Source organism: Falco cherrug, chromosome 3, assembly GCF_023634085.1.
Source record: "Falco cherrug isolate bFalChe1 chromosome 3, bFalChe1.pri, whole genome shotgun sequence".
NCBI classification, from domain to species: Eukaryota; Metazoa; Chordata; class Aves; order Falconiformes; family Falconidae; genus Falco; species Falco cherrug.
The window spans coordinates 68735283-68759611 of record NC_073699.1 but is presented as its reverse complement, the minus strand read 5'-3'; the positions used below and the strand labels follow the sequence as shown (position 1 = coordinate 68759611).

Sequence of the window (24329 nt, the reverse complement as noted above, 5' to 3'; positions counted from 1 at the left end):
GAATGCACTGTAATCTTGTAAACTTTATACTTTTGTGATGATGTTGCTTAAGGTTAGTGATGGCCTTTCACACTACAAAAGGAATTGACAGGTTAACTGCAAGTCTTGACTATTTCTGAACTGACTATCTCCACATCTGATGGATGAAAGCATAAAGCATGTGTCCAATTAGCTAATATTGTGGGGTTTGTTTGGGAGATTATTTTTTTTTAAATAATTTTATTTTACAGGATGCTGCTTATCACATTGCATGACAGAATTGTCTGCTTTGGATGTCTGGAAGATACAGATGCAATCATGCAGTGAGTCAGGATCATTTTCCCTGTCCTTGGTTATGCCTTCAAAGAGCATTTGGCAGTTGACAATGTCTACTGATTATTCAGAATAGTTTTGAGAAAAAAAAAATCATAAAATATACATCTTTGCAATCAGTAATTACAACCTATTTAAGATGTAACAGAACTAGGAAAATAGCACTTTTTTTTTATTTTCAGTCTTGCACTTTAGAAGGGTACAGTACTGGATTAAATGACGTTCACCATCCCACATAATGCACTTGATTAAAAGCTTCCTGTGTAATTCTGCTTGTTTATGAATTAGGAACCACCAAGAGGATGACCCAATACACCGATGACCTTGAAGTTTGATCGTTAGCCAGAACGCTCCTATGCAGTGAAATCAAATTCTTAAGTGCCAAAATTTTAGCTATTTCTCCGTAGTTTTAGAGATAGTCTTGCTCTGTACACCAGTGCTTTCAGAGGTTTTCAAGGATGTTTCTTTATTTCCCTGTTGTACGGGATATTTGGAGAAAAGATGTTGATTTTTTTCTTTGTGAGGGCAGGTCGTGGATTATATGGGTCTACTTGGAACAGCTTTTAGCTAGGGAGAGAGGAGCAGCCACAGCAAATAGCAGGAAAACTGTTTTTCTCTCTGCTTTACCACCTGGGCTACAATGGCTGACTATACAGTTCCTCGCTTCATGCTGATGTTTGGGTAGAGGTTTCTGAGAGATGGGAGAGATAAGTATAAAAATAGAATAGAGCAAACAGAAACTGAAACCACTGCATGCACGTATGTCTAAGTAGAAACAACCTTGCCTTTTTTTTTAAAAAAAAGTGGAAGGTATATACTGGGGAAGCCTCCCATATCTCTACTCTTCTTGGCCAAGTAGTGATGTTTAAGTCTCTGAAACAGCTGCTTCCTGGCACAGGAGTTGCAATACTGTATGTATCTTGGAAGCAGTAATTTTATTTAGCATTACCTTACAAAATATTGCTATGTATTTGGCTTTTATCAGTTTTCTTACTTTATAAGTTATAGCCTTTTGCAAAGCTTTAAAAACCAAAATTGATGCTTTTAATCAGGTTGGCAGATTAGTTGTTTTTATTGCTTTTCAGGATATTGGTTTTTTTACCCCTCTCCACACCCTGAGTGTGTCATTTGGAAACAAAATAAGAAAATCTTCAGGTCATTGTTTCTTTTCCTTTGAATCTTGGCTGCTCAGCCTGCAGAAGCTGTTCTGCATCAGTGAACTTGGGGGGGGGCGGGGGAGGGGTGTCTGTGTGTATGTGTGTGGGTAAAATAGTTCCAAAATCCCCAAAAACTGATTTAGCAGTGATTAAAAACAATTTGCAGACTTACTACTGGTCCCTTGGCAGCACTCACTGCCATTGCACCGTGCCGGGTTGCGTCTGCTTTACGTGGGAGAGCTTGCTGCCTGTGTCTTATCTGACCTTTCAGTTTTGCTTATGTAAAGTCTAAGAGCGACTAACTTAATTGTTCCATTCAGATCTCACCCTTTATTAACAATATTTATATAGCAATTTATTTCATATTCAAACTGTATTTTCCTTTTCTTCACCAGCAGGTTTCTCAGTTTTTGTTCGATTTGTGACCTGGCTGAATACGTGAGAGTGTGAGCTTTGGTAGAATGCATAACATCAGTAAATCCTTGCATTGCAAATGCTTTTGCAAGATCTGCAGGTGCACTTCTGGATTTCTTCTCTCCCTCCTTAACTTCTGGGAAGTGTGGGAATCAACTTCTTTCCTGCCTGCTTCATATGGAAGATGGGGTTGTGTGATTTTGTTAACTGTAAGATGAATGAGAGGTTTGGGCTGTCTTTTGATCCATCATTCTTTAGAATTGTTTTTTCATTTATTAGGTCAAGCTCCATGTTATTCTTTTCATTGTGTAATATAAAGGGATGGAGGGAAGAGGAAACCTTCTAAGTAGTTTACAATTTTAAAAATTCCACAAGAATTTATAGATTGCTTGAAGTCAGTGGCTCAAGCTTTTTGGCATTCAGCCCATCGGTCCTGCATCTTTCTAACTGCTTCATGTTTATCTTCTGCAATTATACATTCCTTGAAATCATAGTGCTCTTAGGGGGAAAAAACCCCAACTGTGTGTGTTTTTGGTGTTATATTTAAACTGAATTAAACATGTTTGAATCACAACATTGTTTTTCCTGTTGGGAGGAATAATTCATACATGAGCCTCTATACTGTTTTCATTTTAAGATATGAGGTTCTAAACAATTAGATATGCAAAGATCTGTTTGTTTTATTCAGCTCAGCAGCATGCTGGTCTGCAGGCAGCTCTGCTGATTTAAATGGAGTTGTTTCTGAATAATATTAGTAGAGTTAGAGCATATTTAGAAGGTCATATTTGATTCTGATGAGGCTACAGCTGCAGGAAGGTGTTCAAAACGTACAAGTTGCAGAACATGGACTTATTACAAATGGACAATTATGCAAATTTGAATGTGGTCTTCCATGTCTGGAGATGTCTTCCTTCAGTAGTGAAACTATACATTTCAGTGTATAGCACCTTAGATCAAGGTGTTGTGCAGAGCATTTCACCACCTATTGTCTGTTTGAGCAGTGTACTGTTCCTGCATTTATTTAAAAATTCTATTCTATTGGTTTGTACATAAAATTCCAGTAGAAGTGAGATTGTTTTTCTTGGTTATCTTTTATGGACCTTTTACAAGTAGCTCATAAGTATTACCCCAGAGCACAAAATGAGCGGCCTAGGGTATAAAACACTCATTGCTTGTCACTGATGTAAAAGTACCTCTGGAGAGGAAGTTGATGGGTTTGTGCTGAACTGGACACCAACACCATTGTTGTGGGTTTTTATAGGAGTAAAGTTGTCTTAGACAATTGAACGTGCTAGTAGGATGTTAAAGGTGCAAAGTCAAATTGATCATATTCATTGACTGAATAATATCACTGAAGTTAGTGTATCTTTTGTAAAATCAAAAACTTGATGAAGTCTCTGATGACAAGAACTTGGGAAGCCTGCATCTTTCCCAGAGGCCTTTGTTTTTGTGTGTGGTTAAACCATGTAGCAGGGTCACTGGCCCAACCATGCTTTTGGCCTAATCCAGACAGATACCTGTGCATGTTATTAATGTTAAGCACAAAAAAGTTTTTGTTATCATGTATAGAAGCGTGGAACCTCTGCAAAAAATAAGTGACAGCTATTGAATATGTACTACTCTTTCCCCAAAAGGAAAGATCCCCTGAATGTTTTATTCTGAGATCTCATTGTTCATTGGTGTGGAGACACTAGCAAGTCTGTCTTGGGAAATTATATCATATCAAATGTAGGGGATTCTATAGATGATGACGCTGAACACAGACTCTGCAATGTGACTGCTTTAAATATGCTGGATAACCATGGTGTGATACAATGCTTGGGAGGTCATAGTAAATTTCTATTTGCTTTACATTGTGTCTGTGTCCCTTTGTGGAGTAAGATGAAGGCATACATATTTTTGGACTAGATTTGATCAGTGCCTGCAATACTGAGTTTGGCCCACTGACTAAATGGTCAGACTGTGTGGTTCATGGTCTTCAATAAAACTGTGGCAGAAGATGTCAGTACTGTGCTGTTTTGCATGGTATCACCATCACTTGGTTCAGTCAACAGTTGTGAAAAAAAGCTGTAAGAACTAAAACTGGTGTAGTTCTGTCTACTGTATGTGACTACAGAAGATGTAAAGGAACACCAAATAATTATTTAATTCAAAATATCAAATTATGTAGAAGAAAAACTTGTCTAGACTTACTTGCTGTAGCATCCTTGCTAAGCTGAATTACAATATCAGAATAATCACTGCATTTACTTGGTAATTCTGAATGTGAGGATATGTGGCTACATGTGGTACTCCTTTGTACTCATCTTTTTTTAATTTTAATCACCATTTAAAAACCACATTAAAGGGGATTTTTTGAAATAGAAAAGTAGATTCTATAAAATAGGCAAAATCACATTTGAAGCATTGCATCCAAAGGACACAACAAAGAATATTATGCATCTGAAAAGTAGAATTCTTCCAGTATAAAAATACATATGGGTAGAAAAACTTACAATTAGCCACAAGTATTTAATTAAATCCATGAATCTGATGAAGCTGTGCTTGGCCCTTTTGCATCGGCACTTCTGTGAAGTTCCTATTCCAAATTGCAGCATATGGTTGAGGGTTCTTTTGAAAATGGCTCCTGTATGAGGAAAGATATCCAAGCACCCTTGTACTTCATGATATGCAACCTTTTAACAATTATATTTATGTACACACGACATATTTGTTACCAAATTATGATAGGAGAAGGCTTAGATATTCATTTTTTTGCAGCTGTTTGATTCCTATGAAAATAGGATGAATTTTGCTTATGACTGTAACAGCTGGTATTGCATGGTGTCTGATTAGTGAGGATATGACTTCAGTTCCTCTCTCTTTAAGCAGATGTGGCAGGGAAGAGCCTGCAGAGGAAGTGAGAACAATAAACAAGATTCTGTAGTATACCAAAGAGTACCCCTGAGCGCAGCCATAATACAGCTATATAGGAAATAACACTTGCCTTGCCTTGCTGCTAAGGGAAAAGTATTGGGAATAACAACTAATTACTTCTTAGATCTTACACAGCCCCCCCTCAAATCCAAAAATCAATCAATCAAACCAAAAAAAGAGAGATATGCATGTCTCTTCTAAGGCAAACTGGGCAAGCTCTCTATTTCAGTGTTTGTTGTTTGATTGAAGAATGCTTTGCTTGATTAAGAGGATGAACGTTAATGAATTGTAGAGAAACCTGGAAGTGCAGCATTTGGTATATATGTGTGTGTTTGGAAATGAGGATTAGAAGTCATTAGGAAGAATGCCTCTGTCTGTTCACTGCCCTGTTACTGGGTAATGAAGTGTTTGCTGAACGACAGCAGTGAGCACCGGATGGCCACCAGCAGCTGATTTTCCATGAAGATGATGACACTTTCACAAAAGTAAGTATTGATTTCATTTTCCTTCTGCCTTGGGGAATCATATGGTGCTGCTTATCCCTTTGGCTAATGTGAGTTGGTAGTGGAAGCACTGACAGAGACATTCTCGAGTCTGTCTGGAGCCTGATGAGATGCTCTTGGATGAGCCTTCCCAAGACTGACAGCCTCTGGGTGTGGGAAGCAGTGCTCTGGCAGTTGGGTTTTGGGGGTGTTTTTCCTCTCTGTGGAGAAACATTGCAAACCTGAATGATGAACTCTCTTAATCCTGACTGGACAAGGAACATTGGTCCTACTGCAGTAAACTTTCTCTTGAGGAGTCTTTGGCTACTGTGAAATGGTCAGATTGGTCTGTAATATTATTGGTTCTGCAGCTATATATGAAAAAGAGATCAGGCATCCAAATTACATGGCTTTTTGATACTTAAATAAGAACAAGACAATCCTTTCCTTTCCCATCTCCCCAGTATTCAACCCAAACCATTCTGAGCCAGTTGCTTTTCTCTGCATCTTGACTTTCTGTGACCTGAACTCCGTAAATTTACTTTTGTTTTATAGCTCTCCGTGGCAGCATCTGCCCTAAGGTGAAGATCTTGCCTCCCTCTGGTTCCTCTGGGAGCTCAACAGTAGGTCCTGTGCATAGCAGGTTATTTCTACAAAAGTTCGGTCTTATACCTGTTGTACCTGGACAGATTTGGATTTGTATGTCAAAAATATTTGGAAAAATATGGTTTGTAATACCATTTTTTGTTTACCTCACACAGGAGAAGGCATGCTTCCTGTCAGCTGCAGAGGGTGTTGAACAGTCTTCATCTCTCTAGATGAATAAATAATGAATTATTGCATAGAGTTGAGGGACAATATTTTCTTCTTCATTTGGACCTTTAGCATGTTGCTGTGATTGTGGGCGCAGAGCAAGATGAATGTCAGCTGATTTTTGGTGAGCTGTTGGACATGCAGCAAGGGGCAGGGAGTGGGGGTGGTGTGTAACAACCGAAACAAGGACATCTGGAGAGCACAGACTGGGGCTCTGGCTTCCCTTTTAGAGGTCACTTGATCTTGAGACTGCAGAACTGGTCTGCTAGTTCATTATTTCCAGATGATTTGTGTACCGAGGGCTGGTGTTTTGTTTTTCTCCCGGTAGAGTTCTGTCAGAACATTTCCTTAATCAGGTGAAGGACAGGAAGAAATCTGTGAGGCAACCCCAGGGGTTCTTGGGGGAGAAGTTGCTGTGACTGCTGGGTATGCATTACCTCCTAATGAGACAAGAAATAACATTGAAAAGCGTAGGTTTTCACAAGAAGTAAATTGATCTAGTGGGCAGGAAGAGAGGCAGTTATATTTTCATAAATAATTTTCTAACAGTAAATGTGTTTTTCTTCATAGGAGTGAAGAGGAAGTATGAGCCAGTGCCACGTTAAACAGGGTGAATGTTAGCTGGGTGCAAACACAAACTTAAGTTGGTGGGTTCTTTTTTTAATACTCCATAGAAACACTGGATTATGTTTAATCCTGATGACTAAATCCGTTAATACATATATTTATTACTATCTTAGATAAATGAGTCTTTCAGGCAATTTTGTTACTCCCTCGGGGCATGATTTCCACTTGCCTGAGTATTGCTTTAATTAGTTGATGACACAGTATCCCAATAGCGATTTTTAAGATATGGTACCCCTGTCACTAGACAGTAAGTTTAGTTTGGCTTCTTTGGTTTTAATTAATGAAAAGGGAGGCTTTTGTTTGAAAGAATCAGATGATGTTCCTTGGGGATGTGAAGTATTTATATCGTACAAGGCAGGGTAGAACAGATAGACTGAATTTAGAAGGTATGGAAGATCTTTGCTGCAAAAGGCAGTTCCCCCAAGTTCTTCTATGTCCTCCATTTTCTTGGCTCTTGAAATAATTAAATTCTTGTTTTGCCGAAATAGGAACCACCATATTCTCTAATTGGCTTTCCAACAAAAGTTACTGTTTGAAGTTATGTCACAGAAATCAAGGGGCACGGGGAAGATCAACTTCTCTGTTAAAAGACTTTGGAATGTGCAGGTAATTGAAAAATACAGGATGGCCAAGTTGATGGTGCAGTCTGTTTCTGTGTGATAAGTCATGATGGCAATGTGTACTACTAATGCACGGCTGACACTGGAGGACACAGTCTGGCTGTAGATAACAAATCTGAAACAAACAAACAAAAATATTCTTTTTAATTCGGCTACAAAGCTGTGGCTACAATGACTGAATGTGTTTTCCAATAACTGTTTACGTAAAGCTTTTTTTGCCTGGCATGAGACATCGCTCTGTTTCTTCCTTTTTTGTGTGACAGTTATCATTACTATCATCTATATCACTCTAGTTCATGAGCACACCAGAGTGTGAGTCCTTGGGTGGGAAGTACCTTAATGTCCTTCATACCTGCTGGATGCTTGACTTGTGTAGAATCATTCTTAGCACCTGACAACATGAAAGAGTAACTTGGCTAGTTTTGTCTAGAGTATAATACTGGGCAACCATATTTAAAAACGAAGGCTGGAAATCCTGGAATTATACAACCTTATCAGGTTGGAAGGAACCAATGAAGATCATCTAGCCCTAGCTGAAAGACAGACTGAACTAGCTTCAAAGTTAAGCCAGGGTAATTATGGCCTTGTCCTGCTGAATTTTAAGTAGCTTCAAGAAGGTAGAACTCCAGACCTCTCCGGGCAATCTGTTCCAGTGCTTATCCGTGAACCTTTTTTCCCTTTTACATCTACCAGTAATTTGAGATTTTTCAGCTAGCGACTGTTGCTCTTGTCCTTTCACTGTGGTCATCTCAGAAAATTGTGGCTCCATCTCCTTTGTAATCACCGTGAGGTAGAAGACAGTAATTTGCTCCCATTAGCCGCCTTGTCTTCAGGCTAAAGACACCCATTTCCCTCAGCCTCTCCTTGTACATGCCTGTGCTCCATTCCCCAGCCGTGGTACTGTCCCTCCACTAACCACCTCCAGTTTGTCAGTGTCTGTCTTACAATGAGAAGCCCCAAAGTTGACACTGTTCCAGGCGAGTGTTTTAGGTGCTGCACAGAGGAAAGTAGTCGCTCACTACTAACCCACTGTTAGGTGGGTCACTGTTAGCCCTTGTCATGCATGGCCTTGTGTTCAGCTGGTCTGCTGGTCCTTTTCTGCAATAAGAAATATAAACAGATTTTTCTTTTCCTCCTGCTTCAGATACCATTAATGTGGTTCTCAGATGCTTGGGATTTTTCTTCTAAGTCTTTGCTCGTTCATTCCCTCATCATTAATGAGGGAGCTATTGGTGACAATTCCCTATGACCAGCTGTGAAGAGCCTGCCTTGGGCTGAGATTTAGCTCTCACGTTTGTTCTTTCATTTACTAAGATATAATAAATAAGATGCTAATACAATTAAAAAGATGCTATTTTTTCATGCATATGCTTCAGTTACTGTTTAATTGGAGATGGAGGATAAACAAACCTTACTTCTCTCCTTGATACCAAGTTCATCTTGACTAATACCAGTTTAATATGCAGGTGGCTGGTGCTCAGCTGTGTTCTCAGTTTTCAATAAGCCACTTCCATCAAAGTGCAAGGTTTGCAGTGCTTCTCAACCTGCATCCATTTCTTTCATTCTTCATTCTTTTTATTTCTGTCAGTCACCACTTTCTTTTGAAACCAGTGAGATGGTGTTGATGGTCATGAGTTCAGCTGTGAGCAGTATGAACATCTGAATGTATTTTGCTTTTCAGTATAACAGTTTGCAGATGTTCAGAAGAAATAAAGAATGGCTAAAATAGCTAAAAACATCAGAGGTGTAAACCTCATTGTTTTCACTGAAGGCAATAGAAAAATGCTTTTAACTGTGTTGGAAAAGAGAGTATGCCTTGAGGTTTCTTTAAAATGTTTATCTGATATGCAGTGTCTTCATTAAGAAACAGACAGCATAGTCCATCTTCAATAAAAGTTGATATTCTAACAAATGCAGACATACACTGATTAGAGGAAATAAAGATACTTTGTTCCTTAACTACTTAATAGATTTTATTGCAACTCCATACTAAGTTGCTTCTTGGCACAAATCAGTGTTGCATTAGAAGAAATTCTCATAGTTTTCCTACGGTGGGAAACCATAGTTTCCTAAAGCACAGGAAACCAAGTTTAGGAAACTGTAGGAGTTGGTGGGGGAAATGTTTAAGTGTTGGATTAACTGTAGGAAAGATTGAAAGCTTACATAAAATTTTCTTCTTTCTGTATGAGTTTATCCCTTTCAAAACTTCACCTCCAAAGTAGATATCCTGTATTTTAAAAACCGAAACACATTTAAAATACAATTTGTTTCCAACAAAGAGTTTTCACTACATCTTGAATTTTAGGTAGTGCTTCTGTTTCCCAAAGACCACTGTGTTAACAGATTGGAAAAATACTATGCAATTGGAACTATAGTGATGTGTCAGAACTATATGACCATTATCCTCAGCAGGCTGATACCAGGGAGAATCATGCTGAAAAATTTTTGTGTGCTTTGTGGGCTGACTGTAGTTAGGGCCTGATGAAAGAACATGGGGTTTCACAGTTATGGGTGGCTGCTGATTAGACAGAAATTAAGTGCTATGCTCTCAGAAAGGCTCTTCAGCAGTATTTGTTTTGTTTGCATCAGGATTTGATGTTCTAGTTCTCAGTTTAGGTCCCTGCTCATGACATTTAGTGTCATGTTTTGGGATTTTCCTTCTGTGTCTAGCATACTCCCACGTGCTTATATACGGTTACTTTTATGCACAGTTCTGTTAAAGGAGTGTTGTGTAAAACAGATGCTAAGAAATTATATTTACCTTGAGATCTTGAAGTTAGGCTTGATCTGAGTAGAATTATAGTAGTTACTATTGGGAAGACATGAAGAGTAGACATCTCGATAAATAGAGATGGAAACAGAAGTCTGGTGGTTGGATATTGTGATTTGTGATACACAGGCTCAGGCTCTTCCTCAGGTTGAGTCATGGGGTTTTAGTGTAGATTTTTCTGCCTCTGGCAAAGAGATGTTGTTTGAACTTGAGTTTCTCATAGACCAGGGCAGGATTTCAGCACTCATGCAAGTTTACAAAAATCTCTCCAGTGCCAGTATAGGACAAAACCCGACTTTAAGGACTGCCATGACACCAAATGACTTTTAATCAGTTTTCATGAGCAATGGTAGTAAGCATGATATTAATAACTACTTACTTCCATGAAATGCATGACTGACAGGAATGTTGATATGAGGTTTGACTTATCAAAATCATATGTGAAAATCATAACCCAAGAAGTTTAAAAGCAGAGAAATAGTCTTGACATTTTGAGAATCAGCTCCTTTTCCATCTTTTTTTTCTTCAGTCAGTCAAAATAATTTTTGTTTTAATTCCATTTTCCCTAAATGAAACAACCCTTTTTCATTCTCATTTTGAAAGAATACAAATGAAGTCCAGCAAATGAGTTGTATAAATGTGTGAATTGGACACAAAATGTCAATACACAGTTGGCCTTTTTTGCATTTCAGTTGTCATTGCCAAGGAGGTAAGTGATATTCAGCCTTGGCTTCAATGTTATATCATAGCCTGCCCCTATGGCAGTATCCCAATGAGGCAGACAGTTTCAGAGTGAGAAGTGCAGAAGCAAATATCTTTTTTTCTCCCCCCCCCCCCCCCCCTTTTTTTTTAAATGAGTGGTGTCATGATGTTTTCCTTTTGAAGATAACACTTTGAAACAGCGTGATCTAAGGCAAGTAAATTAACTGCTAATGAAAGACTTTCTTCTAGGGCTAAAGTTTTCAGCAGAGAGGAATATAGAGAGGGAAGATGCCTCAGTGGCTAGAGTGGTGGCGTGAGTCTTGGAGACTGAGATTCATTCAGCATCTTTCTCTGAGAGATTTCTTATTAAATTGGTCTTTCCTCTCTACCCCTGCTGTTTGAAGGGCATTGAAAAAAGAAAGCTGAAAGGCCTGTGAAGAGCTCAGATGGTTTGCTATTGAAAGCAGTGTTGACACTTTTACAATTGAAATTCTGATTTCTAGTCCTAGCATTCTGGTGGAGTTCAGAATGTGGTGTAGCAACCCTCCCAGTGTTCAGTGGTGGGTGTTTTGGGCAAAATAACCTTTACACAAAGGAATGGTGCCACCTATCACTGTCTAGATACAGAAGTACCTTGAAAGCAGGCTAAAGCAGGAGAGGTCATACAGTCTTGGACAAATGTTGTGATTCCAAGGTGTGTTTCTTTGAGCAGTGAGTAGGATCATGCAATCCCACCAGTCTTTCAAAATCAGTAGTAGGTGCTAAATTGAAATGCTCCTGAGCAGTGCTGAATTTTGACAAACCTGTGAATGCCATGTTGTGTTCAGACTTATACCGGACCAAGATATACTGCGCTGCCTTACCTTGAACTTCACTTCAAAACACTAAAGCAAAAATGAGGTTGTTTTCTGAAAGTGGATCTGTGGTTTAAAAAAAAAAAAAAAAAAGAAAGGTTGGGAAGGCTGGTTTTTATGCTTTTGGGCAGGGGAATTTGTTTTTGCTGTATCTCAATTGTAAGACTGATGCGTCTCCTACAAGAAACTGCTTTTCTGGCAGAGCTGGTATGCTGTCACCTTTTTTGTCTGGAATACCTGTGATTCCACCTGACGTACCTATGGGATAAATGTGCTCTTTATTTCCTGGCAAGCAAGGGAGGTGTGCTTCATATTAGCTATGTTGATGAATCGACTGGAGGCCATTGGAAGAATATGACATTTACTTTAAAGAACAGTTAGGTGGTGTACAGCCTTTGACCTTGGGGTTTCCCAAGTGTCGGTTGCATCTGTCATCCATTTTATGACCCTAGAATCTGTTTTGCTGAATACATTTGTCACTTAATTCTTACTTTAAGGAAGAATAACCTGTCACTTGACTGCAACAGAATTATTCTTGAATACAGCTCAGCTCAACTACAGATTGTCTCTACAGCTCAGCTTTCTCATTCAGGATATATATATTTAATGGAATCAGCCCTCCTCTTCAGTGAGGTTTTTTGTCAGGTGTGTTTTTGATGCATAATAGTGAAAGAACGTTACAGAGGAAGCAAGAGGGTTGACCTACAGCACACTGGGGCATGCTGTCATATGTTGTGTCATCCAGTCTCTCCCATGAGTAAATGCATAGTTAGAGTGACTTAACATTACCCCCTTTTGTCTAGTGCATAATAAAGATATTCGGCTGTTTAGGAAAGAGTATCTTATTTGTATGCCGAGAACATCTTTGATTATTATTTTTCTTTGTAAAGCTCAAAAATCTACTTTTTTATTGACTTGTATCTGACCTTACTATATTACAGTGGTTTTGTTTATTTGAATGTAAAACTACCTGCTTTTGCGCCTAAGTTTATGCCTTATCTACTCTTGTGTATTTTCAGTCCTTTTACGAGCATAAATTGAGACTTCTGTACACCTTTAGCCTGGATTTCAATAAATTTTATGTATTAATTTGCAGCAAGGAAGGTATTTATTTTTGCCAGCTAGTCCTTTCTTAAGATTTTTCTTAAAAAAAAGATAATAGAAGTTTTATGCAGTGTTAGCCTCTCATGAAAGAAAGAGAACAACATAACTGGAATTAACTGAGTTCAGGAGAACATTTCGGTTGCTACTTTTGGTTTATTCTGACTGCTCAGAGAGCAGAGATCTGACAACACATCTTTGATTAGGTGTCCTACACTTGATAAATGTTTCCAATACGTCTATTTCCATTACAGAAAATTTTATCAGCCCTGGAATGGTAAGATCTCTTGCAGAACTTTCTTCCCCCTAGTATGCAGTCGCACCTCTTGATGTCTTGAAGAGGACATGCTTCAGGGGAGAGCTTAGTCTTTTATTAACATTTGTAGATTATTTCATCTATTAATCCTGACTTGTAGTAATCTGTTTTTGATATATATATATTTTTTTTTACAGTGTCATGTTCACTGAGTTCTTTTTCATTGTTTCTTCTGGTAGGTCCAGTTTTCAAATGTCAGAAGTTCTTGACTAAATATCTAAATATACTCACAAGCTTTGAATTATACACAGATGCGCTGAAACTTGACCTTATCTGACTTGCTCAAAGCCATATGGGAGACTTTTGAAGTGTTAAACCACTGCATTTGTGATACTTCTATGGGGAAAGAAAGGAACTGTATCTAATTTAGAGCAAAGAACTGAGAAGACTTGAATGTAGCCATGTTCTAGACAGCTAAGGTTAAATTAGAGCTTTAGAGGGCAGCTAGTACAGTAAGCACATGCCTTACTTTGCTCACTTTCATAGCTACATGTGAGTATTAGAGATAGCAGGGCTCTCCCAGTGTCAGAGAGGATGGTGCTACTCAGTGGACCTATCTCTTCTTGGTTTGTTCTGTATCTCCCCACAGATGGAATGAATTGAATATGGTAAATACCAATTAGTATGGCTTCTTGATGCAGATAATTTGTTGGCTAAGACTTGGGAGATGCCTGGCCCATCTCTTGCTGAAATTTGGGAATGAGCCTGGTGCTATTTCTTGAAGCAGAACTGGACAGATTCCTTTCTGACTCACTCAAACCCATTTAAACAGCAAGGTTCACATCCTGCTGAGTGAACGTGGGGTGAATCTGGCAGCTGTTTAAGAGACCCTTTGCATTCACTATGCAGGAAAAGTGTGCTATTAAGCACTTGCTGCACTGGTGACTGCTTCAGCCAAAGATTCCCTTGCCTCTTCCAGACAGATGGGTCCCACCCCTCCCTAACAGGCTATAATCAAAGAATGTCCCATTGTCATAGAAGCCAAATCCCTCACAACAGCACCAGCTGTGAAGTGAGAAGTTGATGTGCATTATACATCTATTTCTGTCTGCACCCTTTCCTCTTACTGGTAACATGGAAGAAAAATAACTAGGGCACCAAATTTTTTCACTTGTGCTCCCAGGGCATTTTAGGCTTCCTTGATTCTGCCCAGATTCTGGCTTGTGGTGCCATTTGTGCCCATGTGAAAGAGTAGCAGAGGATTGTAGTCCATGCACTTGACAAATTGTGGCACCCTCTCAGAAATATCTTTGATCTTTGCTCCAGGAAGGCAGCATACCTCATGTGCTTCCCTGTCAGGCTGGCAGGTAGACACCTCAGTGCCTCTTAACAGGGAGTCACCCACTACAAGCACCCAACATTTCTGTCTGCAGTAACCATGGTGTGCTGCTTAGGTACAGTTTCTCCACGCAGTCCTTGTTTGTGGATGTCTAGAGCTGTGAAAGCTTCATATCTGTTTCTGTTTGTAAAGCAGAGTCCCACTTTTGTCACTAGGGTCCAGGGTGCATCGTTCTCTGTGGTGTCCGCTACAGGAGCATGAGTCAGAAACCACCTATCTACCTCTGTCTCAAGACCCTCTAATACTATGCAGCCTTTTAAGTTTCCTGCAATTCTGTAACCTGTTGTAACGGATCATCAACCAGTATGTACCATAAGTGGGTACTTTTATCCAGGAGAAGAGTCTGGGCACTTGTGGCCACTACTGCCTGTACCAAAGTCTCCTTTACCCATTCCGTCTGGGTGGAGGCATCAGACATCACAGGGGCTTTCTCTGTAGAAACACTGGCTTTAAGTCTGGGGCGAGCATCCACCATTATGGCAGAGACAGGACAGTTACTTCTTGCAGACAGAATACTTCAACCTCAAAGGAAAACCACTGTGCTAAATAAGCTTCTCAGCCTGTAATGTGAATTCTTGAGAGACTTAAAATTACTACTAACCGCTGCTCCAGCCTCGTTTTACAGGCTGGATAGGGATCACTTGTGTTGCAACATTTGTGGATCATAAGTAAAACGAGTTACTGCTTTATTCCTCTGGATTTAAAATAGGCTAAGATGGCAGAGAGCAAGCAGGCTTAGGGATGGGAGCATGAGGACATGAGACTACATGTTAGAAGTGTCAGTGCTTGCAGTTCACGTTTTTAATTCTGTTTCTGCTGTAAAATCACTTAACAGGGCACAGGAGACTCTTTTTCTTTGGAGATATTTGAGCTCAAGGTTGAGCTGGTTATCACTGAAAACATGTATCAGTTATGGCTGTTTGAAATTTCTGTACGAACTAAAAATTGAAGGAGCTGTTTTTAGAATAGTCCCACTGGAAAGTGCTTCTCTGCTAGTGTGTTTACTAATTGAAGAGTATGGTAGAAATATATGGACAGCTCTGCATATGATAGGAGCAATGTTAAATTAGATTGCTGACTTCAAAACTTGTATAGAAGTTTTTTTATAATTTTACTATCCACTTTTTTAAAAAACTAGCTGGCTACTAGGATATCTGTAGGTGGTAAATAACATTGAGTCTTCTTTGAAGTGCTCACAATAAATGGATCCTTACACCTATACAGGATAATACAAACACACACAGAGATATGTATTCAAACAAAATTGAAGCTGAATACAAATGGCAATCGAGTAGAGTTCCACACCCCAACCCCCATTGGTATGTGTTGTTTAAGTTAATTTCTGTTGTTTTACTTCAGTAGGGAGAGGAAAGACAGTCAGGTGTGAAGTTTTCAAAACTTAAGTACTAGCTTAAATAACTATAAAGTTAAGGATTTTATTTTGTGAACAGGCTCCAGTTTTGTGAAGTAGGCCCTACAGTTTAGGAAACATCTAAAGTAAAGCTGTCTCTGCAGCCTTTAGTGCTTTCATATGCTCTGTTTGTGCAACTCTTTCCAGTTGGAACTTTGCCTTGGTTAGATGGACTGGCGAGTGATGGAGGCAGCTGTTCATGTTTATTTTCATCCTTGTCCTTAAACAAATGGACTTTCTAATTCTCAGTATGCTTGTTTCACAGCCTGTGGTCCATTTGACTACTGAAGGCCCAAACTACTTTCAAACTAGTAAAAATCTGTATCATGTTCATTAACTTTACTGGATTTATTCCAGACTTACATGGCTGTTGCAGTTAGGGTTGGGGTCAAAATAAAGTACAGATGCTGAATAGGACAAAGAAGTGTATGGGAATCATACAGTTGGCAGGGCTGTGTTAATCTCCCTGAACATCAGCTCATTTTGATACACACCAAATAATTATTCTGCACCATGAAATAAGAGTTCTTAAAATGCTTTTTAGTATTGTGAAATAACAGTTCTGGGCAGTCTCGTTTCCATATACTTGTTAGAACGTGCTTGATCTAAATGATAGCCGTGAGTTTGAATTCAGAAAACTAAATTGGTGGGTGCAGAAGTTGCTCTTTATGCCCTTGAATTTGCAGCTAACTTTTGCTTTTAGATCCTTATACCATGTGATCCTCCACTTGTCATGAGATAAATATTGGGTAGGTGTTGTTTAAACAGGCTTTTGTTCAAATTTCTTGGACATCAGGAAGTCAAATATCAATTCAAAACCCAAAGAACTCCTTTATTCCCCCTCTTGATATGTTTAAAATGTTTTGATGTATTTGTCAGACTGTGCTGGCATTGTATACAAAGTACATGCATTCACGAGTTTGTTCGATTGCACAGTGCTTGCCTCCTGGGTCCTCTCATTTGGAAACTCCTTAGTTGAGCTGGGAAGTATCTGAAGCAGCTGCAAATACCTCTGCTCACCTTCATCAACTATAAATCCCATTTTAACAAATAGAAAATAGTTGTGCCTAATAGACTAGAAGTACATCACTTTGCTTCCACAAAGTATTTTTTGATACTGCTATTATGACAGATAGGTGAAGTATTTAAAAAAAACAACCAACAGTAAAAATGACTAATGTCAAGGAATTTTTTATAAGCCCGCTAGAAGAAGTGTTTCCCTTTGAAGTGTCTTTCACTTGTCCTTTGTGTTTCTGGATTCAGTATAGATGGTATTATTTAAATACAAATTGATGTTAAGTATTCTGGAACATACAATATTTCTTGCTCTATATATGTGTAAATGTGAATTTTAAGAAAAAAGATACCTTCCTTATGCTCTTCCTGTACTGTAGAATGGAGATTGCATCACTCTGCTTGATGTTGGTGAGGGTCAAGGCAGTTTTGGGGATGTCTTTCCAGAATTTGCGAAGGCAGCTAGCTCTACAAAAATAGCTGTCTGGCTGCTGTCCTATAGCTTTGCAGCTTGGTCAGAGCAGAAGGTATCAGTAAGATCATAGGATAGAGAAGAAACTGGTGACTAATCACAACAGACCATCACTAATTGTTATGCCTTGATTATTTTGATAGCTAAGGAAGAAAAGAGAGACCTGCAACTGAGGTTGAAATAAGGTGTCCTTATTTTTCCACATATTCCAGTGATGAGCACAAGCTATTCATTCCAGAAGAGGCAAACAGATAGTTGTGTGACAGATGTTCCTTTCTTGTAGGAGAATTGAAAAGAGTTTGAGTAAACAACAGCTGGCACGTATATCTGAGTAAAGAGACAAGGCTAACTAAGGCACTTGTACTGAGAAAGGGAAAGTAGAACCTCAGAAAACAAACCAACAAAAGCTATAAGCTTTGGTTGTGGTCATGGCATCATGCCAATGCAGTGAGTACCTATTATCATGGCCCAGAGAGCACTAGGAGCCTTAATTGGTTGATGGCCTTAACTGCCCTGCCCAGCCTCCATCCTGGAACCTCCATCCATGGCAAGGAGCAATAGCCAGAGCTCAGGCCAGACAGGCAGCCCAGTCTCCAGCAGTCCTGACTTGCAGTTTGAGCATCATTCCAGAGTGCCCCTGGAGCTGACCCTGCCTCACGTTGTGTGATGGTCCCCAGCCCCTAGCACTGTCCCCACCCTGGCTCTGCTCAGATTCTGTGGGGCTGCTTCTGTTTGGTGGGATGATGTCCTGCCTAGCTCATGGCCGTAGCCTGGCTTCCCTTGTGGAGCAGCCACTGCTCCCTGACAGCTATGTTCAGTCCTTGCTCTGGCTGCTGAGCTAACAAGAGCTTTCTAAGCCTGAGGAGAAAGACTTGGGGGTGTTAGTGGACAAGAAGCTCAACATGACCTGGCAATATGCGCTTGCAGCCCAGAAAGCCAACTGTATCCTGGGCTGCATCAAAAGAAGTGTGGCCAGCAGGCTGGGAGAGGTGATTCTGCCCCTCTACTCTGCTCTCGTGAGACCCCACCTGGAGCACTGCATTCAGCTCTGGGGGCCCCAACATAGGAAGGGCCTGGACCTGTTACAGGAGAGAGTCCAGAGGAGGGCCACAAAGATGATCAGAGGGCTGGAGCACCTCTGCTGTGAAGACAGCCTGAGAGAGTTGGGGTTCTTCAGCCTGGAGAAGAGAAGGCTCTGGGGAGATCTTATAGCTGCCTCCCTGTACCTAAAGGGGGCCTTGCAAGAAGGCTGGAGAGGTAGTATTTACAAGGGCATGTAGTGATAGGACAAGGGGCAATGGCTTCAAACTGAAAGAGGGTAGATTTAGATGAGCTATGAGGAAGAAATTCTTTACTGTGAGGTTGGTGAGACACTGGAACAGGTTGCCCAGAGAAGCTGTGGATGCCCCATCCCTGGAAGTATTCAGGGCCAGGCTGGATGGGTCTTTGAGCAAAGTGGGTCTAGTGGAAGGTGTCCCTGCCCATGGCAGGTGGTTGGAACTAGGTGATCTTTAAGGTCCTTTCCAATCCAAACCATTCTATGAATAACAAGTGGCTGCTAATGTATTAGTGTAACTTAAGTCCAGACAGGCCTACTATTTATTTTTGTCTATAACTTTCCATATTTCTGGATTTTTAAGTGGAGGCAGATTGACTATCTGCTTCCTGAGACCAGTGGAGTTTAGATGAGACCATGCACATGTTAAATGTCTCTTGTACTTGGCAATGAACTTTACAAAATGTTATCTTCTTTCAAGACCAGGAAAAAACACATTCTTCCAGTTCTTAATTTCCAAACATGTACAGAGTTGCATGTGGAACTAATTTAAAAAGTTAGAGGGTGTTATCTTTGTATAACAATATTGTGTCAGGGACCATTGAGATAAAAGCTCTTTCTTTCTGCTCAAGCCTAGCAAGGCAAGCCTCTGAATTTCTAGTGAAATCAGTCCTAACCTGTGGCATAACTGCATTGTGAAAAAGCTATTTTATTTTAACATTGTAGTGAGATACTCCTACATCACAGGAATTGCCATAAATATTTTTTCCTTCTCTTCTCCCATTCTATCTTTTATTCTATTTATCTTTTATTCTTAGATAATCTTTGATTATTTGCTAGCTGCACAATGTTTGCTGGGTGGTATATTTTGTTTAACAATCTTACTGCAGTATCAGTAATATGATTAACTTTTCTACAGTATTCAAGGTGTAGTACCAATAGAAAGAAGGATGAAAACCTTTTTAATTTGCATTTGTTTGTTTTCAAAATTCTGTGCAATTGCTTGAGAAGCAAAGAGGTGAATTATTTTTGTAATGTCGTTTTGCAGGTACTATAATCCCCTGCTTTCCAAATGAGAATATTTGAACGTTTGCATATGCCAGACAGAGAAAATTTCCACTTTCCGTAATCCTTGGCTTCTGGTTGATCATCTGAATTTTTCACATTCAAGTTAGCTTTGATATGCTCTAGGCAGGTGTGCTTTGTAGGGGCGTGAAGAGCTCTGGCAGTATGAAAGGCTGGAGATGCAGGAAGGCAGTTGAAGACCCCAGGTGAAAGAAAGACCAGTTGCTGTTGGTGCAGCTGTAGAGCTGACACCAGAAAGAGACTGGTACTGGAGCCTTTAAGATAATAGTTCCCAAGTCAGTACTGCTGAAGAGCTGAGTGTCTCTTAGCTCTGAAGGTTTGCTACTCCTTAAGAAGAGCCTTTGCAGGGTAGTAAGAGCTGCAAGGCTGTGACCAGGGTGGAGCAGCCTCTTTGCTCCTAGTATGAATAACTTTGGAAAGTCTGGGAAAGGTGGGCAGAAGTTACAAAGCCAAATTTTGAGCTGCGCTGCTGGGGCACCTGGAGTCATCTAATGGATGTGTGCTTGGTCACATAATTTCAAGAATCCTTAAAGACAGCATTACATTTTGTGGGGGACAAATTACTGAGCTGTACAGATCGGAGGGAGGCACAGAAACACATAAAAAAATCGGTACATAGCACAAATACTGTTCAGCCACTGAGTCTTTCAAACCAAAGGAGCATCAGAAATAATCTCTAACAGCAAGAATTAAAAATGGAGAGGTATGTGGCACTTCTTTTCCTTCTCTGCAGCCTTCTAAATTCATAAGACAGCATCTTTTTGACAATGATTCCTGCCTCTCTGCGGGTCAGCAGGGTGTTCTTCTGAAGTGATGGGAGGCTACAGGCTATACCCATGCTTATGTCTGTAATTATCTGCATTTTGAAACTGTCTTGAACAAAAGGTCATCACTTTACTTTCAACTAACAAATGGACAGTGAGTGTTTGCAAGCTGCTGAATTTGAATAAAAGTCATTTGGAGTAAATAGTTAGCATGGCTGATGTGGTGAGTCTGCTGCGGGTTTTGAACATTTTCTATTCTCTGGTGTATTGTTGCAAACTACCAGAAAGACGGGTAAAAGGGAGGAGATGGTTCTCCTAGAACATAATAGAACAGCAAAGTGTTCTAATATGGCTGACAGGTTTGCTTATCTAATAATATTTTAAGCTAATGAAATATGAAAGCGATATTTCATCTTTGGATCAAGGTTTATACGTATTCTTACAGTTGTAAGGATTATCAAAATAATTGATGTACTGCCAAAACTGCAGTGAGGATACAAATAGATTCTGTGGGCTGGAGTAGATCTCATGGTAATTTAGTGGCAACTGGTGTGTGTAGGAAGACTTTTTAGTCCCTTGTTCTGAGGTAAAAACAGTCCCTTGGTAATGTAGATCTTGAGGAACATAGATGTTGCCTTTCTGAATAGGGCCAGTAATTTATCAAACCTTATATTTTGCTTAAACAGTGGCCAAAACTTCAGAGGAAGATGCAACCATTTTTTAATTTGAGCTCTTATGGATAGCCTGGACTAGCTTCTCTTTACTTCTGCATATGATGGTTATGTTTTGGCCCTTTAACATGAGCAAAGGTATGGTCCCTGTGATCAACTGCTGGTATGGACACTTTGTGGGAGAGTGAGGAAAGTATTCACAGTACCTAGCAAGGATGTGATGCAGCACACTGACCTTCAGAAGCCAGCATTGCTTTTATGTCGGCGAATGGCTGAGTAATTTTTCTGGGTGGGTGATTTAAGTTCTCTGTTCTCCTCCCTGCACATCCCCATGCTACAGTGTAGCTGCACGACACCCTTGTCGCTGCGGTCTGCTCTGTCATCTCTGGTCCAGACTCCTCCAGATCAAGGGGTTGGCCAGAGCATGTGGTAGCTCTTATTCCTGCTTCTTGTGTTAAGAAAAATGAAGCTCAATGAACCCCCCAGGTCTTGTTCTGTTCCAGACTTAGGCAGTTATGGTATGGATTTTTAGTGGAAGCTCAGAAGTGTTTCTAGGTCCCTCACTTTAGATACGGGAAAGTGGCTTTATGTACTTGATAGAGCCATTTTGTATGAATTTATACTGGCCAAAGTTGCTTCTTGTTAGGGAGTTAGTGAAGACTACCCAAGATGTTGAATATAACCATCCGTTTCACTGAATCAACAAATCTTTATGGTTCTTCTAATACCAGAAGAATTAACATCTCATGACATTATTCAGTTGAACCACTACTTTTGCTTTCTTGAAATTAGAAAACAAACCCTTACATACGTGCAAGAGACACTTGAGGGCTTTCTAATAATGTATCTTAAATTGTATGCTGAGTTGTTTTTATTTTGAGAAGCTTTACCTTATGTTTTCAAAGGAGTCCCTTTTGGATAAACGTCCCTTCCAAGTAGAAGTGATCACATCTTGAGATGTGTCAGAGAGGAACAGGCAGAGAACTGGTCCAGCGTTCTGTTTTCTTTCTAGTGAAGAATGGCAGGGGCACTGTAGGCAAGAGTAGGGCAAGACTTTGAGCTCAGTAAAATATAGCCAAGGACAGAAGTGGGTGTAAATGACCTGATAAAAATGGAAGAAGAGGCTTACTGTGTTCAGTGACTGTTTCTGAAGATGAACTGTATATTTTTTGCTGTTCCTGTTGCTGTAATTTAAGACAGATCCAGTCTGCTTTACAGAACTTTTAAAAAAAGTTGCAAAGTAATGGGAAATAAATAACATTTTGTTTGGGGAAAGCCTACCAGTGATGTTACTGCTATGATACTGGTGTTAGTGATGTAATATATATACTGGTTGATGTTTATAGGCTAGATGGTACACGGATGACTTGCTTATTTTCAGTTTGCCTGCTTTGGCATGAGTCGTAAGCTTTTAATACATGAAAAAGTAAAACCAAGAATGCTAATACTTTTCTTGGCTATCCCAGTTACCATGCACACCATCTAGATGTGTTTTTTCATACAGTTCTCTTTCAGTGTTTAGTTACTCTGCTCCTTTTTTTTTCTTTGGGGGGGGGGTCTGTGCCATGTGTCCACCCGACATAGTACACTAACCACATCTATAGAGATATCTGTGGAGATATTTAGGTGTCTAATGGATCCTTTTTTTTTTTTTTTATTTGTTCTGCTTTCTTTTTTTGGGGAAGTTGACGTGTGGCTAGGGATAAGAAGTGCTACTGTTTTAATATTTGAACTAAGAGTGATTTCAGTTTTCTTTGATTTAGGTACCCTTTATCCAGTTGAGATGAAAGCACACTAAAAGTTAATGTAAGTCTTAAAGTGAATTTGCATTTATTTTTGCCTTTTATAAGCTTCACAGAAATTGCCTGTGAAATTTCAGGGGTTGTTAGATGATTGAGAATCCCTGAAATAATAAAATTTGTGTGCAGAGGGAATCGTCTGAAAGCAGTTCTAAGATTCTGTCAGTAGATGGTGCAGTTAGTAAAAATATGCTGTGGAGACCTTAGCACGCATGAACAAATTTTGGGATTTGTGACTTCTAACAAGGTCTTTGGCTTATGAGGCACATTAACTAGTTGGTTTGATTTAGTATTTTCTTCTGTTACAGCAAATGTTGCAACCTAGTAATTTCAATATAGATTTTAGAGGAAACTATAACAGCTACAGTACTCAAAGCGGTGAGTTTGGAAGTAATTTTGCAGTTATTCTGCTCAATAGTTGAATATGCTGTTAGGCAAAATCTTCTCTACCCTATGTAGTGCAGACTAATACTATGACAGACCTCGTCTTTCATGCTTGGACAAAACATTTTTGAGCTTTCTAAGGTCGCCTGCAGCTGGACCTTTTTGAGACAGCAATATGCTGCAGCTTGGTTGTCTCTTAAATTGGAGGTTCCCGTATTGTAAAGATTTAATAGACTATGGTTAATTTGAATGTTTTCTGACAAATTTTATGTTCCTTGGAGATACTAGGAAAAATTGTTATAAAAACATTCTTCAGCATGGCCAAATTGATAAGCTACAAATTTTAAATGCAGCTTCTAGAGGCTATGCTTGGAAATGCTTGGTGTGAAGGATCAGTTTCTGCAATGTATTTCAAAAATATTAGGGGGCACTATGAAGAGCTAAAACTCTTTCAGTATTCCCGAATCTGAGCTTGTCATTAATGGTAATGAACATTATTAAATTGAAGTTGGAAGGATTCTTTTTAAAGTTTTAAGTTGAAAGAAGTAAAGGAAGAATGTATACCTCTGAGTCTGTATAAAACTGACAGTGTAGTTCCTGGGTATGAATTGATCGTTTATTCAAACAGGTATGTACTTAGATTAATGACTTTGTGATAACACAATTTAAAAAAAGTCACAGTATTTCAGAAATTCAAAGAAATGTTTTATCATGACCTGCATCAGTTCTTTAGCTTGTGAAGCGTGCTATTGGCCATGGAGCAATCAAAGTAAAATCTATTTTTCGGTTCTTGAGCACAATCTAAAAATTATAGAGATGAGATCGATAGCTGTCCCACTACTGTGGTTTTGTTTGTTTGAATTCTCTGTGGGTAGTGTTGACTATATATTTTGGAAGGGCTGCAGACCAGATGAGAAGAAATTGGGAATAGTAGGAGGTAAAATGAGGGGAATTTTTTTAAGTTTGGCTAAAAGAACATGTGCAATTGTCCTGATCGGTTGCTTATTTTGCTCAACACTGAGGCCAGTA

The 24329-nt window shown here is 39.5% G+C and overlaps 1 long non-coding RNA gene across 3 annotated transcripts in view; it reads left to right on the top strand.

Annotated features, from left to right (window-relative positions):
- Positions 1-1533: 1533 nt before the first annotated feature.
- The window catches only part of LOC114014473 (uncharacterized), a 48503-nt gene continuing 25707 nt past the window's right edge, over positions 1534-24329 (top strand). For 2 of the 3 annotated variants that reach the window (XR_003557963.2, XR_008731547.1), the window contains exons 1-2: positions 1534-6218; positions 6665-6704. This is a non-coding gene — a long non-coding RNA (uncharacterized LOC114014473). The remainder of the gene's footprint in view (positions 6219-6664; positions 6705-24329) is intronic. The other variant, XR_003557964.2, reaches the window with a different exon arrangement.